Source organism: Oratosquilla oratoria, chromosome 12 (assembly GCF_046742065.1).
Source record: "Oratosquilla oratoria isolate Oo_2021 chromosome 12, ASM4674206v1, whole genome shotgun sequence".
Lineage (NCBI taxonomy): Eukaryota > Metazoa > Arthropoda > Malacostraca > Stomatopoda > Squillidae > Oratosquilla > Oratosquilla oratoria.
Genome location: NC_134788.1, coordinates 11,043,107 through 11,058,106, shown reverse-complemented (window position 1 = coordinate 11,058,106; position 15,000 = coordinate 11,043,107). Strand labels below are relative to the sequence as shown.

At 38.4% G+C, this 15,000-nt stretch overlaps 1 protein-coding gene across 2 annotated transcripts in view; it reads right to left on the bottom strand.

Moving 5' to 3' along the window:
- The window catches only part of LOC143030955 (uncharacterized), a 25,446-nt gene that overhangs the window by 10,401 nt on the left and 45 nt on the right, over positions 1 to 15,000 (bottom strand). For both annotated transcript variants that reach the window (XM_076194253.1, XM_076194252.1), the window contains exon 1: positions 14,941 to 15,000. This exon is cut by the window's right edge and continues 45 nt beyond it. The gene's annotated coding sequence lies outside the window, so the exon portion shown is untranslated. The remainder of the gene's footprint in view (positions 1 to 14,940) is intronic.

Here is a 15,000-nt window from a genome sequence, read left to right as displayed (position 1 = left end):
AAATCCCTTACGACTGCGTCAAAATTTGCTCACACATACTACCTCACCCCCACCCCCCCGCCCATTCCTCCTCATGCAATCACAACATCATCCATATACAACCATTCTCCACTCACCTCTGTCTTCCGTCCTCTCCCGTCTTTCCTCAACAGACATTCCCCTTTTCCCAAAAGCCCCCTTCACCCCATTCATCCACCTCATCCTAGGGCGTCCCCTCATGTTCACTCCCTCCATATCTGCCTTCCATACCTCTTTTACTAGTCTTTCTTCACTCATTCTTTCCATGTGTCCAAACCATCCTAATATATTATATATATATATGTAATGTATATACATATATGATATATATATTATATATATATATATATTATATATATATATATATTATATACATATATATATATACGTATACATATATATATATCAATCTATATATGTATATATTTTATATATATATATAATATGATATATATATATATGTATATATGTATATATATATATATATATATATATATATATATATATATGTATATATATATATATATATATTTATATATATATATATATATGTATATATACATATATATATATATATAATATTTATACATATATGTAAAATATGTAATATATATTTTTATAATATATATATATATATGTATATATATATATAGTATATATATGTATACATATATATATACATAATACATATAGTATATATATATAATATATACATCATACATATATATAGTATATAGCATATATATGTGTATATATATATGATATATATATATAATAAACACACACACACATATATATATATATATATGTATATTTATATATATATATGATATATATGATATATATATGATATATATGATATATATATATATATATATGTATGTATAATATCTATATATATATATATATATATATATATATATATATATATTTACATATATATATATATATAAGTATATATATTCATATATATATATATATAAATATATATACATTTGTGTCAATTTGACACTTGGAAATAAACTCATCTGCTGGGATTCGAACCCCCGCCAGAGCGGCTTGCTTCTTACAAAGCGAGGATCGTACTAATCACTCCATCGCGACCCTTCAAAACAGAACGAGTTAGTTCACGGACTAATCAGTGTGCCCAGGGCACTTGGATGGAACGTGGTATGTACTGTATTTCATCAAATCCTTTATGCAGGCTAGTCTTCCGACAAGTGTTTGTGTCAATTTGACACAAACACTTGTCGGAAGACTGGCCTGCTCGAGGTGTTGTGGGAAGGTGATGAAAAACGAGAAGGGGAGGGATTACTTATGGAAATGGAAGGAAATGAGGAAGGAGGCGTACAGGTTCCACCTGACGGAAAAAAAAATGTAAACAAAAGGTCCTCAGCTGACGCAGGGGAAGTGCAGAATTTTAGTAAAATCATTATGCTTAGAAATATAAAAGAGAACAACACAATGGAAAGTGAAGGTAATAATGTCAATGGATTTAATGAAGGGGGGGACGTCAACTTCCCCCGATTAGCAAGGCTAGAGGAAAGAATAGAAAAAATGGCTCAACACTGGGAAAGTAGGCTAGGTCAGCTTACACAGATTGCACAGCGAGTTGATAATTTGGAACAAATAAAATAGGGAAACCGAAACCTAACCAAAGAAGTAGAAGAATTGAAAAAAAAAAAAAATAGTTAAAGGAAGTAAAAGATGAGAATGAGGAATTAAGGGAAATAATAGAGAGAATAAAGAGTCCATAGCAAAAGAAGCAGAGGGTTGGATGGAAGTCCAAGAGAACAATAAAATTGTATTGAACGATATAGTGACATAGCAGATGAAAGAACAAACTGAAAATACAGTAATTAAAGTAATGAGGGAGAAGGAGAATATAGTAAGAGACTTAGCAGATAAAGAGTAATGTATGATTATATTAGGGATGGAAGAGAAGTATAACTTAAATGGGACTATAAGAATAAAAGGAGAAAAAAAGGAGTAAACAATATATTAGAATTAGTTCACGAAGATGAACTTGAAATAGGGAAACAAATCAAAGAAATGTATGGATCGGGAAATATAGCACTGATAAGACCAGAATAATTAAGATCAAATTCAGGTCACAAACGACGGCAGAGAATATCTTAGCAAAAACAGGGAAACTAACAGACAGTGAACAATATAAAAACGAATGGATAAAAAGAGAAACGAATAAAGAGGAGAGGGGGGAAAATGAAAAGACAAGAAGCTAAGGAAAAAACGAGAAAAGAACAGACTCAGAAAAAGAGGAATTCTATTGGAGAGTAGTGAATATGAAAGTGAAGAAATGGAACACAACAGAGAAAAACAAAAGGGAAACAGAAAATACAATGAAAGTAGCAGAAAATTAAAAGTGTCTTACACAAATATACATGGATTAATAACAAGTTTGAACGAACTGAATGATTATCTGAAAGAAAATGAACCTGACATAATGGGAATTGTAGAAACGAAATTAAAAGGTCCAATACCACCCAACAGTGTAGGACATGATGCATATAATTATTGGATTAGAAACAGAGAGACAAAACAAGGGGGGTGGAGTTATGTTCCTGACTAAGAAGGATATAAACGTGAGGTGTGTCACATATGCAAAGAATGCAGTAGAGATGATTATGATCGAAGTGGAAGACAGATAACAAGAGCAGAAAGTTTGTGATAAATTATGTGCCTCCAAAAACAGCCTCGTGGGAAGAGAGTGAACATAAAAGTATGTTAGAGGACACAAGGATAACATTAAATAAGATAATGGAAGATGGAGGAAGAATAGTTATGATGGGTGACTTTAATTGCAAAGAAGTCTACTGGGAAGAGATGACAGTAAAGGGTGGAGACGACTCATGGGAAAATGTTCTACTCGAGATGATTATTGACCATGCAATGACGCAATGGATTCAAGAGAACACTAGGTATAGAAATGAGGAAGAACCATCAAGACTGGACCTAATAATCACATCTGAACCTAGAATAGTGGAAAAGATTGAATATAAGACACCAATAAGTAAAAGTGACCACATATTGGTTGAACTGGAACTAAATGAGGAAAAATATGAAAAGAAATGAACAATATAGAAAAGGAAGAATGAGGTATGATTCTTTTTTTTATAAGAGAATTCTTTCAAAAAGAAGACTGGGAAAGAATATACAAAGAGGAAACAACAGTAGAAGAGAAATGAAATATTTTGACAAAAATTTATAAAGGAGTGGAAAAGTATGTCCCAAGATAAAAGCAAGAAAAAGAATATGTAAAGTGCTGGTACAACAAAAGTTGTAGAGAGTTAAAATACAAGAGATAAAGCTTGGACCAAATTGAAAAAAGACAAAAGACCTGAAAAATGGAAAATATATACTAGCTATAGAAATCAATATGTACAAGTGTGCATAAAATAAAAGAGAAAATATGAAAAAGATGTCATAGAAAAATGTAAAGATCAACCAAAACTATTCTACAGATTTGTAAACAACAAACTGAAAAACAAGCAAGAACTAGAGAAACTACGACAAGGAGGAGTTGAATACACAGAGGAAATAGAAATGGCAGAAATTATGAACAAGCACTTTAAATCAGTATTTACAAGGGAGAACATACAACCTAGAGATATCAAATGGGAGGAGAGAGTCCCACCTATGAAAGAAATAAAAGCAACAAGGAATGAAATAATGATACACTTGAGTAATCTTGATGTCAGAAAATCGCATGGACCAGATGAAATAGCAAACTGGATTTTGAGAGAATGCAGGAATGAACTGGCAGACAGAATACATAGCATAAAAAACAGTTCCTTGAAAGAAGGAAAAGTTCCAAAAGATTGGAGAAGAGTGAATATAGTACCTATATATAAAGGGGGAAACAAAGAAGACCCTACTAACTATAGACCAGTCTCTCTAACAAGTACGATAGCAAAATTTTGTGAAAAAATGATCAAAAGTAGATGGGTAAGGTATTTAAAAAAAGTACTAAATCCAAGGCAATTTGGATTCAGACAAGGACGATCATGCATCACAAACCTAATGTGTTTCTATTCAAGGAAAATAGAATATAATACAGGAAAGAGATGGATGGGCTGATTGTGCATTTCTAGACCTAAAAAAAGCTTTTAACAAGGTACCACATAAGAAGTTGCTTAAGAAATTAGAAACTGAAGGAGGAATACAGGGCAAATTACTGAAATGAATAGAAGACTTTTTGCAAGAAATAAAGTGAGAGTAGTGATAAGAGACAAACACTCTAATTGGGATGAAGTGATAAGTGATGTTCCACAAGGGACAGTTCTGGCCCCAATAGTGTTTGTTATATGTATTAATGATATGGGTAAAGGAATTGAAAGTTTTATGTGCTTCTTTGCGGATGATGCAAAACTGTTGAAAAAAGTGAACACTGAAGAATATTGTGAGTCGCTATAGAGTGATCTCAATAAAATATGGGAATGGAGTAGGAAGTGGGAGAGGGAATTCAATACTAAGAAGTGTAGTATAATGGAATTTGGAAAAAGCAAAAAATGAATAGTAGGATCATATAAATTGGGAGAAGGAATAAAAAGAGTAGAAAATGAGAAGGGCCTAGGAGTCATTATTATGAATGATATGTCACCTGAGAAACATATAAACAAGATTTTTGGAGAAACTTGTAATTCAATAAGAACAATCAAAGTAGCATTTACATACTTGGATGAAGAAATGGTGAAGTAAATACTAATCACTTTGATAAGACCAAGATTGGAATATGCAGCGACGATGTGGTCACCAAGTACAAAAAAAAAAAAAAAAAAAAAAAAAAAAAAAAAAAAAAAAAAAAAAAAAAAAAAAAAAAAAAATGTATAACAAAACCTGAAAGAATACAAAGAGCAATTACAAAATTGGCACCAACAGCCTCAAAACTATCATATGAAGAGAGACTAGCAAAACTTGAGCTACAGACATTAGAGCAAAGAAGAGAGAGAGAAGATTTGAATACTATTTATAGTATCATGAAAGGCATAGAAACTATTGATAGAGGACCTAATAAAATGGAATGATAGAAATACAAGAGGACACGGAAAGAAAATCAAGACAGTTATAGAAGAGATCTGAAAAAGAACAGGTTTCCCCACAGAGTAATAGACATTTGGAACAAGTTAGATGAGAAAGTGGTGTGTGCAAAACTACATGAATTTAAAAACGGTTTAGATAAACCGAGATATGAAGACGGGACACCACGAGCATAGCTCCCCTTTCCGTAAAATACAACTAGGTAAATACACAAGACAACACGTCTGGCAACGCAGTATCAAGTTGCTGGGTGGAGCCATCCTATTGGCTACGGAATACATAACGTCACCGATATAAATACGAACTTGTTTTGATTTAATGCAATTAAGATATGTAAATTAATCAGCATCACATGAAGCAGTAATCTTGTGTAACTACAAACGATGCCTGAGTTTTACGTTGTGATCTAAGACTTCCCTGTATTTTCCTACTTGCGTCACTGTAGCTCAATCTCCGCAGTATCATATAGCACCATATCCTAGATTTCACCACTGATATGGTCCAGGAAATATGAATAATTTTCTATTGGTCACAGTACTTTGCACAACATTCACCAAATATTTGGAAATAAGCACATACAACATCCTCTCCCCCTTCGTGAGAGAAGAATTGGCAGACACAGCACGTAATTACTAGAGTTTGAATTACCTAGCAGACAGTGAATAAAGTCAAACTGCTAATACCTGTGTGCAAAATATTATAAGGCATTTGTACAAGGAAAGATAGCAAATACGTGCATTAAGCAGGATTGGCTTGCACAAAGAGGCTTGAAGACCATTAATAAGCTGAGTAAAACAACATCAGAGCTAAGAAATAAACGATTGGATGTCAGTAGATCCAGTAATAAACCCATACACCATACTACTACTCTTCAACCTCTTAATAAAAAATAAGTTGTACAGTTCTATGCGTGGTATTATCAGAATAACACTCAACATGAGAATACTAATGGGCGTAGGTTTGAACAATATATCAATGAGCTTTCCGCCGGTATCACTGTGGCGTCTGAAATGAGAGTATGAGGTTTTAGTCCATAATTACCCCTTGTGGGCCTCAGGAGACCAACCGACTTGGTAATTCCCATGGAGGACCTTGGCGGTAATTCCTAGGCTCCGGATACGTCCCCGGTCGTGACGTCACCGTACACTTGATTCATACAAGTTCTAACATTAGACATAATAAAGTAATGCCACACTCGAGGAAAAGGCGTCAACGAGAAGGAAATATATTAAAGGTCCCAGGGAGAGAGGGGTTATGTGGTAAATCGTCCGCTTTTAAAAGCGGACGATTTACCACATAACCCGCGTAACAATATAGATGTCACATGAGATGTCTTGTCCATGTTCCCTAACTTTACCTCTCTCATCTGTATAGAAGATATGTATGTTCTCTTGTCTATGTATTCCGCTTGAAGAGGATCACAGTAAGTAATCGAAATATACGGAAATTCGTTACTTCCTTCTTTTCTTAAATCCAAATAATAGTGGGTTTTTAGTGCAATTACTAATGTGTAACGACATTACTGGACAGTGATATATATATATATATATATATATATATATATATATATATATATATACATATATATATATATATATGTATATATATATATATATATATATATATATATATATATATATATAGATATATATATATATACATATATATATATATATATATATATATATATATATATATATATATATACATATATATATATATATATATATATATATATATATATATATATATATATCCACATATATTTGTTTGTTCACGAACTCCTAAAACCAAATATATCCTGATACCTTATCCCTCCAGGTACTTGGATAACTATATTTCATTAATTTGTATATATATACATATATATATATATATATATATATATATATATATATATATATATATATATGTCCACATATATTTGTTTGTTCACGAAGGGTTAAAGTTATTCTGATACCTTAAGGTATGAGTTAAGGACTATTCATGAACTCGCAGTGACACGCGGGTAGTTTGGCGTGTATATATATATATATATATATATATATATATATATATATATATATATATATATATGTATATATATATATATATATACATATATATATATATATATATATATATATATATATATATATATATATGTACATACATGTATATATATATATTATTCATATATAAATATATTATATATATATATATATATATATATATATATATTCGCAATAACAAATTTATTCAAATACGTTTCTATTATAAAAAACGTGAAATATCATTTCATAAAGTGATAAACACGAGATGTAACAATTTATGAGATTTTTGTACTGCGTGAGCGACATGACGTCATGACGCGCGCAAGGTTACTTTGCGTGGGTTTGTGTTAATCTATTTAGTTTTCATTTTGTAATTTATTCAAATATATCTATCTTATACATAAAACCTGAAATATAATTTCATAAAGTGATAAACACGAAATATAACAGTTTATGAGATTTTTGTAATACAAGAGCGACATGACGTCATAACGAGCGAAAGGTTAATTTGCGTGGGTTTGTGTTAATCTATTTAGCTTTCATTTTGTACCTTATTCGAATATATTTCATTTATATAAAAACGTGATAAACACAAAATATAAGTTCTTAAGTTTTTGCACTGGAGAGCGACATGACGTCATAACGCGCGAAAGGTTACTTTGCGTGGGTTTGTGTTAATCTGTTTAGTTTTCATTTTCTAATATATTCAAATATATTTCGTTTATATAAAAAACGTGAAATACAACTTCATAAAGTAATAAACACTAAATATAACAGTTTATGAGATTTTTGTAATGCGAGAGCGACATGACGTCATAACGAACGAAATGTTACTTTGCGTGGGTTTGTGTTAATCTATTTAGTTTTCATTTTGTAATTTATTCAAATATATATCTTTTATATAAAAACGTGAAATATATATTTTCATAAAGTGATAAACACCAAATATAACAGTTTATAAGGTTTTTGTACTGCGAGAGCGACATGACGTCATAACGCGTGAAAGGTTACTATGCGTGGGTTTGTATTAATCTATTTTTCATTTTGTAATTTATAGAAACATATTTCTTTTACATAAAAAACGTGAAATATAATTTCATAAGTGATAAACACAAAATATAACAGTTAATGAGATTTTTGTACTGCGAGAGCGACATGACGTCATAACGCGTGAAAGGTTACTTTGCTTGGGTTTGTGTTAATCTATTTAGCTTTCATTTTGTAATTTATTGAAATATACTTCTTTTATATAAAAAACGTGAAATATAATTTCATCAAGTAATAAACACGAAATATAACAGTTTATGAGATTTTTGGCCTTCGAGAGCGACATGACGTCATAACGAGCGAAAGGTTACTTTGCGTGGGTTTGTGTTAATCTATTTAGTTTTCATTTTGTAATTTATTCATACATATTTCCTTTATATAAAAAACGTGAAATACAACTTCATGAAGTGATAAACACGATATATAACAATTTATAAGATTTTTGTACTGCGAGAGCAACATGACGTCATAACGAGCGAAAGGTTACTTTGCGTGGGTTTGTGTTAATCTATTTAGTTTTTATTTTATAGTTTATTCAAATACATTTCTTTTATATAAAAAACGTGATATACAATTTCATAAAGTGATAAACACGAAATATAACAAGTTATAAGATCTTGTACTGCGAGAGCGACATGACGTCATAACGTGCGAAAGGTTACTTTGCGTGGGTTTGTGTTAATCTAGTTTTCATTTCGTAATATTTTCATATACATTTCTTTTATATAAAAACGTGAAATATAATTTCATAATGTGATAAACACGAAATATAAAGTTTATGACATTTTTGTACTGCGATAGCGACATGACGTCATAACGAGCGTAAGGTTACTTTGCGTGGGTCTGTGTTAATCTATTTAGTTTTCATTTTGTAATTTATCCAAATATATTTCTTACATTTAAAACACGTGAAATATAATTTCATAAAGTGATAAATACGAAATATAACAGTTTATAAGATTTTTGTAACGCGAGAGCGACATGACGTCCTAACGCGCAAAGGGGTACGTTGCGTGGGTTTGTGTTAGTACATTTAGCTTTCATTTTGTAATCTTATTATGCTAATACCTCACGAAAAATTTGTTCTACGAGCGATAATTATATATGATAAATAGTCATGGTAAATATGTCGATTTGAATTGTTAATTTTGTAAAGAAAATTGGACAACTGATTCCGACTTCCACGAAGCTTTCCCAGTCGGTAGAATACAAAAATAATTAATAATCAACTAAATAAATAAGTAAAGGAGATATGATATAATTAATGACGCTTAAATAAAGCCAGATTATAAAAGCAATTTCGTCTTGATGATTCGAGCAAGTTTCTTTGTCTACAGTTGATTTGGTCGACGAAGTTGTTGACTAAGACGACTACGAAGACGACTTAGGAGAGATTGTCTTCGGAGACATTGTCTTTGGAGTTGAATTAGAATTTGTCATTTATAATCATCTAAATGAATACTTTGATTAGATTTTAATTGATTAATCTAATTATCTGTGACGGGCTTTAATTATTTTTAAAGAAATAATTGCAATATTTTGAGAATTTTTTATTCCAAAATATCTTAATATTTTTGGAGCGAGTATTGCGTATACATAATTTGTTCTTTATGCCATTTATAGTTCGTAAATATAAACATTAGTGGAACTTACAGTAACAATGCACTAACAATAAAACTAGCTACCACTAAATTACTCTAACACTAAACAGGTCACACTATCGTAAAATTGACCTGAAATTATCATTTATTTATATTTTCAATTGTCGAAATAATCTATGTATTGTTTTGATTTCCTTATATTTATCTATTTTTAAGTAACAAAAATTTCTGTTATTATCAGTTAATTATCATTTGTGTACGAGAAAGGTTACCCTCAATCAAAAAGGAAAAAATCAAACGTATTTGTATAAAATGAATGAAAATAACGTTACTATTTTCTGCGAAATAACAGATTCAAATATTCGACCATTACGACCCTCGTGACGTCATGTCGACTTCGTGGATTATCATTTCATAGAAATAACTATTTTTTTTTTTTAACGCATAAGACCAAATTAATAAGAATATTCATAAGCCTTTATCACGCTTTTCTTCTCTTTCTTATTTTAATTCCCAAGCGTCGATGAAAATATAAAAATGGCTTTGGAGTTTTGATGCTCGTATTTATTATTATTTTCTTCGTAAGACGAACGTTATGACGTCATGTCGGCTTCTGTTATCTCGGCTCAATTTTTCAGCCGCTTGGACGTCTCTCTCTCTCTCTCTCTCTCTCTCTCACACACACACACACACACACACACACACACACTCACTCACTCACACACACACTCACACACACACACACACTAACGCAGAAATGACGTCACTGTAATGATACTGACCATTCGATTAAGCGGGTTCATGACACATGTGTCGTTATTCGATAAACCGAACTCGGTTGGGGAGAGGAGGAGGAGGAGGAGGAGGAGGAGGAGGACGACGACGAGCAGGAGGAAGTTGGCTTATCTGTCCAAGCGAGACTGGTCTCCTCCTCTCTCAACAAACGATATTAGAATCATACGCACACACACACACACACACACAGCTTATACTCGTACTTGTGCTCGTGGTGCCCCGTCTATGCATTTTACGTAAAACGGAATTTAAAAAAGAAAATAAATAATGAGGCGTATGCGTGCAAGGAGGACACAAAAGACGACGACGACGACGATGCGGTTGCCATGGCAACCGACAACAACAAGAGACGTTTTCTCTGAACAGTCTCGAGGCCGCACCCGTTCTAGAACGGGGTCGCGGTCCCCTTCTTCGGGTCCCTTCTTTCAAGGGAGGGACCGACCACGCTTTGGGGACGGGATTTAGGGAGATAATAAGGCAGAGAGGGGGGAAGAGGGAGAGGGAGAGAGAGAGAAAGATAGAGAGAGAGAGAGGGGGGGGGGAGAGCGACCTGTGCCATCAAAGATTCAGTTGTCGGCGGCGGCCTCTGCCCCCGAAGCGATTTCATAGTCATTGGGTCGGGCGCGCCCCAACCGACTCGGGACCTCCCTCCCCAAGATGGGGATGACGAACTCCCAGCATAGGGAACTCTAGGCCGAAGGGGCGCTGGGAAAGCCGTTAATCGTAAATTTCTGTTGAGCGAATTATTACCGCGCAAAAAAAAAAAAAAAAAATTGAAAGGGTTTATAATTTCACGCGTAGCGTTTCGGTCTATTTTTAATGTCGCGTTTATCTATTTATTTATATATTTATTTATCTATCTATTATTCATTTATATATTCATTTGTTTACTTATTTGTTTATTTATTTATTTATTTATTTATTTATTTATTTGCGTTTTTTCATCCAAATATAAAACCTTGTCTATGACGTCATCACTTGCGACGTCACAATTAAGATTGTGATGTCACCGATGTATGACGTCATAAAACAACAGTTCAAAAGGGAGGAAAAGAAGTTAATCTCGTCGATCCTTCTCCTCCTCCATTTCCTCCTCCTCTCACGTAATTAATGGAAAGTTTTTCACCCTCTCTCTCTCTCTCTCTTTTCTCTCTTTCAGCTTTGTGAAACAAATATTCAAACCAGTTTTCTTCCTCCTCCTCTTCCTTCTCCTTCCTCCTCCTCCTCTTCATTCCTCTTCCCCCTACCCCTCTACCTTCTCCTTCTCCTCTTCCTCTTCCTCCTTCCCAGTCCTCTTCCCCCTGCCCTTCTTCCTCCTCCTCCTCTTCCTTCTCCTCCCCACTCCTCTTCCCCCTGCCTTTCTTCTTTCTCCTCCTCCTCCTCCACTTCTCCGTCTGGTGATTGTCCGAATTACTAATACGAGGAAGAGAAGGAGGAAGAAAAATTAATAAGAGGAGAAGGTAGACGAGAGGAAAAATAAGAGGAGGAGGAGGAGGAGAAAAGGGAGGAGCAGGAGGAAAAGGAGGAAGAGAGAGGAGGAGGAGGAGGAGGAGGAGGAAAGAAGATAGAGAGAAAGCGGGAGTAAAAGGAAAAAAGAGAGGAGGAGGAGGAGGAGGAAGAAGAGGTGAAGAAGAATCGGAAGAATAGAGAAGAGGAGGAGAAGAAGAAAAAGGAAGAAGAGAGGAGGAAGAAGAGAGAGGATGATGAGGAAGCGGAGAAGAAGAGAAGAGGAGGAGGAGGAGGAAGAGGAAAATAAGAAGAGAGAGGAGCAGGAGAGGAGACAAGAAAAAGAGAGAGGAGGAGAAAGGAGAGAAGAAGAGAGATAAGGAGGAAAATAGAGAGGTGGAGAAAAGGAGAGAAGAGGAAGAAGAGGGAGAGAAGAAGAGAGAGGAAGAGGAGGAAACGGAGAAGAAGAGAGAGGAGGAGAAGGAGGAGGAAGCGAAGAAGGCGAGAAAGGAGGAGAAGCGAGAGGAGGAGGAAGAGAAGAGAGAGGAGGAGGAAGAGGAAGAGAAGGAGGGAGAGGAAGAGGTGGAGGAGGGGAAGAGGAGGAGGAGAAGGGGAGAGGAAGGAGGGAGAGGAGAAGGGGAGAGGAAGGTGGGGGAGGAGAAGGGGAGAGGAAGGAGGGAAATAGAGGGAGGAGGAGGAGAAGGGGAGAGGAAGGGAGAGGAAAGAGGGGAGGAGGAGGAGAAGGAGAGAGGAAGGAGGGAGATAGGGAGGGAGGAGGTGGAGGAGGAAGGGAGAGGAAGGACGGGGAGAAGGGGAGAGGAAGGACGGGAGAGGAAGGAGGGAGAGGAAGGAGGGAGAGGAAAGAGGGGGAGGAGGAGGGGAAAGGAAGGAGAGGGAGGAGAAGAAGAGAGGAAGGAGGGAGATAGGGAGGGAGGAGGTGGAGGAGGAAGGGAGAGGAAGGACGGGGAGAAGGGGAGAGGAAGGAGGGGAGAGGAAGGAGGGGAGAGGAAGGAGGGAGAGGAAGGAGGGAGAGGAAAGAGGGGGAGGAGGAGGGGAAAGGAAGGAGGGGGAGGAGAAGAGGAGAGGAAGGAGGGAAATAGGGGAGGAGGAGGGGAGAGGAGGGGGAGGAGAAGGGGAGATGAAGGAGGGGGAGAGGAAGGAGGGAGAGGAGAAGGGGGGGAGGACGAGAAGGGGAGGGAGGAGGGGGAAGGGGAGGAGGGGAGAGGGGGGAGGACGGGAGGAGAGGAGAAGGGAAGAGGGGGAGAGGGGAGGAGGTAGGGGGAGGAGGAGGGAGGGGGGGGGGGGAGGAGGAGGAGGAGAGGAGGGAGAGGAGAGGAGTAGAGGAGGGAGGGAAGGGGAGGAGGGAGAGGGGAGGAAGAGGGAGGAGGGGGAAGGAGGAGAGGAGGGAGAGGAGGAGGGAGGAGGGGGAGAGGAGGGGGAGGAGGAGGAGGAGGAAGGAGGGGAGGGAGGAAGGAACGGGGAGGAGGGGAGGAGGAGGAGGGGGAGGAGAGGAAGGAGGGGAGGAAGAGGGGGAGGGGGAGAACGAGAGGAAAGGAGGGGGAGGAGGAGGAGGAGGGGAGGAAAGGAGAGGGAGAGGAAGGAGGGGAGAGGGGAGGGGAGGGAGGGGGAGGAGAGGAGGGAAGGAGGAGGAAAGGAGGAGGAAAGGAGGGGAGAAGGAGGGAGGAGGAGGGAGGGGGGGGAGGAGAGGAGAGGAGAAGGGGAGAGGAGAAGGGGGAGAGGAGGAGGGGAAGGAGGGGGAGGAGGGGAGGGGTGAGGAGGGGGTGAGGGGGGGGAGAGGAGGAGGGGAGAGGGAGACGAGGAGAAGGAGGGAGAGAGGGGGGAGGGGAGGGGAGGGAGGGAGAGAAGGGAGGGAGAGGGGTAGGAGGAGGGAGGGAAGGGAGGAGGAGGAGGAGGGGGAGGGGGGAGGGGGGGGGGGGAGGGGGAGGAGGAGAGGGGGGGAGGGGGGAGGGAGGAGAGGAGGGAGGGAAGGGGGAGGAGAAGGAGAAGGGGAGGAGAAGGAGGGAGAGGGGGGTGAGGGGGGGGGGAGGAGGAGGAGGAGGGAAGAGGGAGGGGGGGGAGGGGGAGGCGAAAGGGGGGAAGAAGGGGAGAAGGGGAGGAGGATGAGGGAGGGAGGAGGAGGGAGGGGGGGTGAAGGAGGGGGGGAGGGGGAGGAGGAGAAGGGGGAGAAGGGGGAGGAGGGAGGAGGTTGGAGGAGGGAGGAGGAGGAAGAGGGGAGGAAGGAGGGGTGAGGGTGAGGAGGAGGAGAAAGGGAGAGAGGGGGAGGGGAGGAGGAGGAGGGAGGAAGGAGGGGGAGGGAGGAGGAAGAGAGGGAGAGAAGGGGGGAGGTGGAAGGAAGGAGGGGGAGGGAGGGGGGTGGGAGTGAGAGGGGAGAAGGAGGAGGAGAGGTGGAGAGGGAAGGGGAGGAGGGGAGGAGGAGGGGAGGAGATGAGAGGAAGAGAGGGGAAGAGGGGGGGGAGGAGGAAAGGGAGAGGGGGAGGGGTGGGTGGGAGGAGGAGGAGAGGAGGGGGGCGCAGCGCCGATGGCGACAACTTGCGCCCTCGGCGGCGCGTGCACGGAGCCGAGGCGCGCCGGGCCGGCGCTCCGGGAAGAGGGAGAAGGAGGGAGGCTGCGTTTTCCGATATCGTTCTTCAGTGGGAGAACGTCCAGAACGTCCGTCGTCCATGTTTTCACTTTGTTTCTCCTCCTCTTCTTTCTTTCATTCTTTCCTTTTCTCTCAAGCACACTTCATTAACCTATGACAATTTTTTGGTGCCATTTTGACACCCATCTCCCCATTTGATGCCATGCAAGAGGTAAACATAGCCTGAACCTCTGGCGCTAGAATCTATTTCTCTCCCTCATCTTCCAGACGCAGTCTACATGCATCTGTACGTTCCAATTATTTTCCTTCAGTTTACAGGTTCTACACAGAATTGACCTACCTTAATTAAGAGCTTGTAGCTGTTCAACTGCGTAAATGGCCGATTGTATCTCTCCGTTGC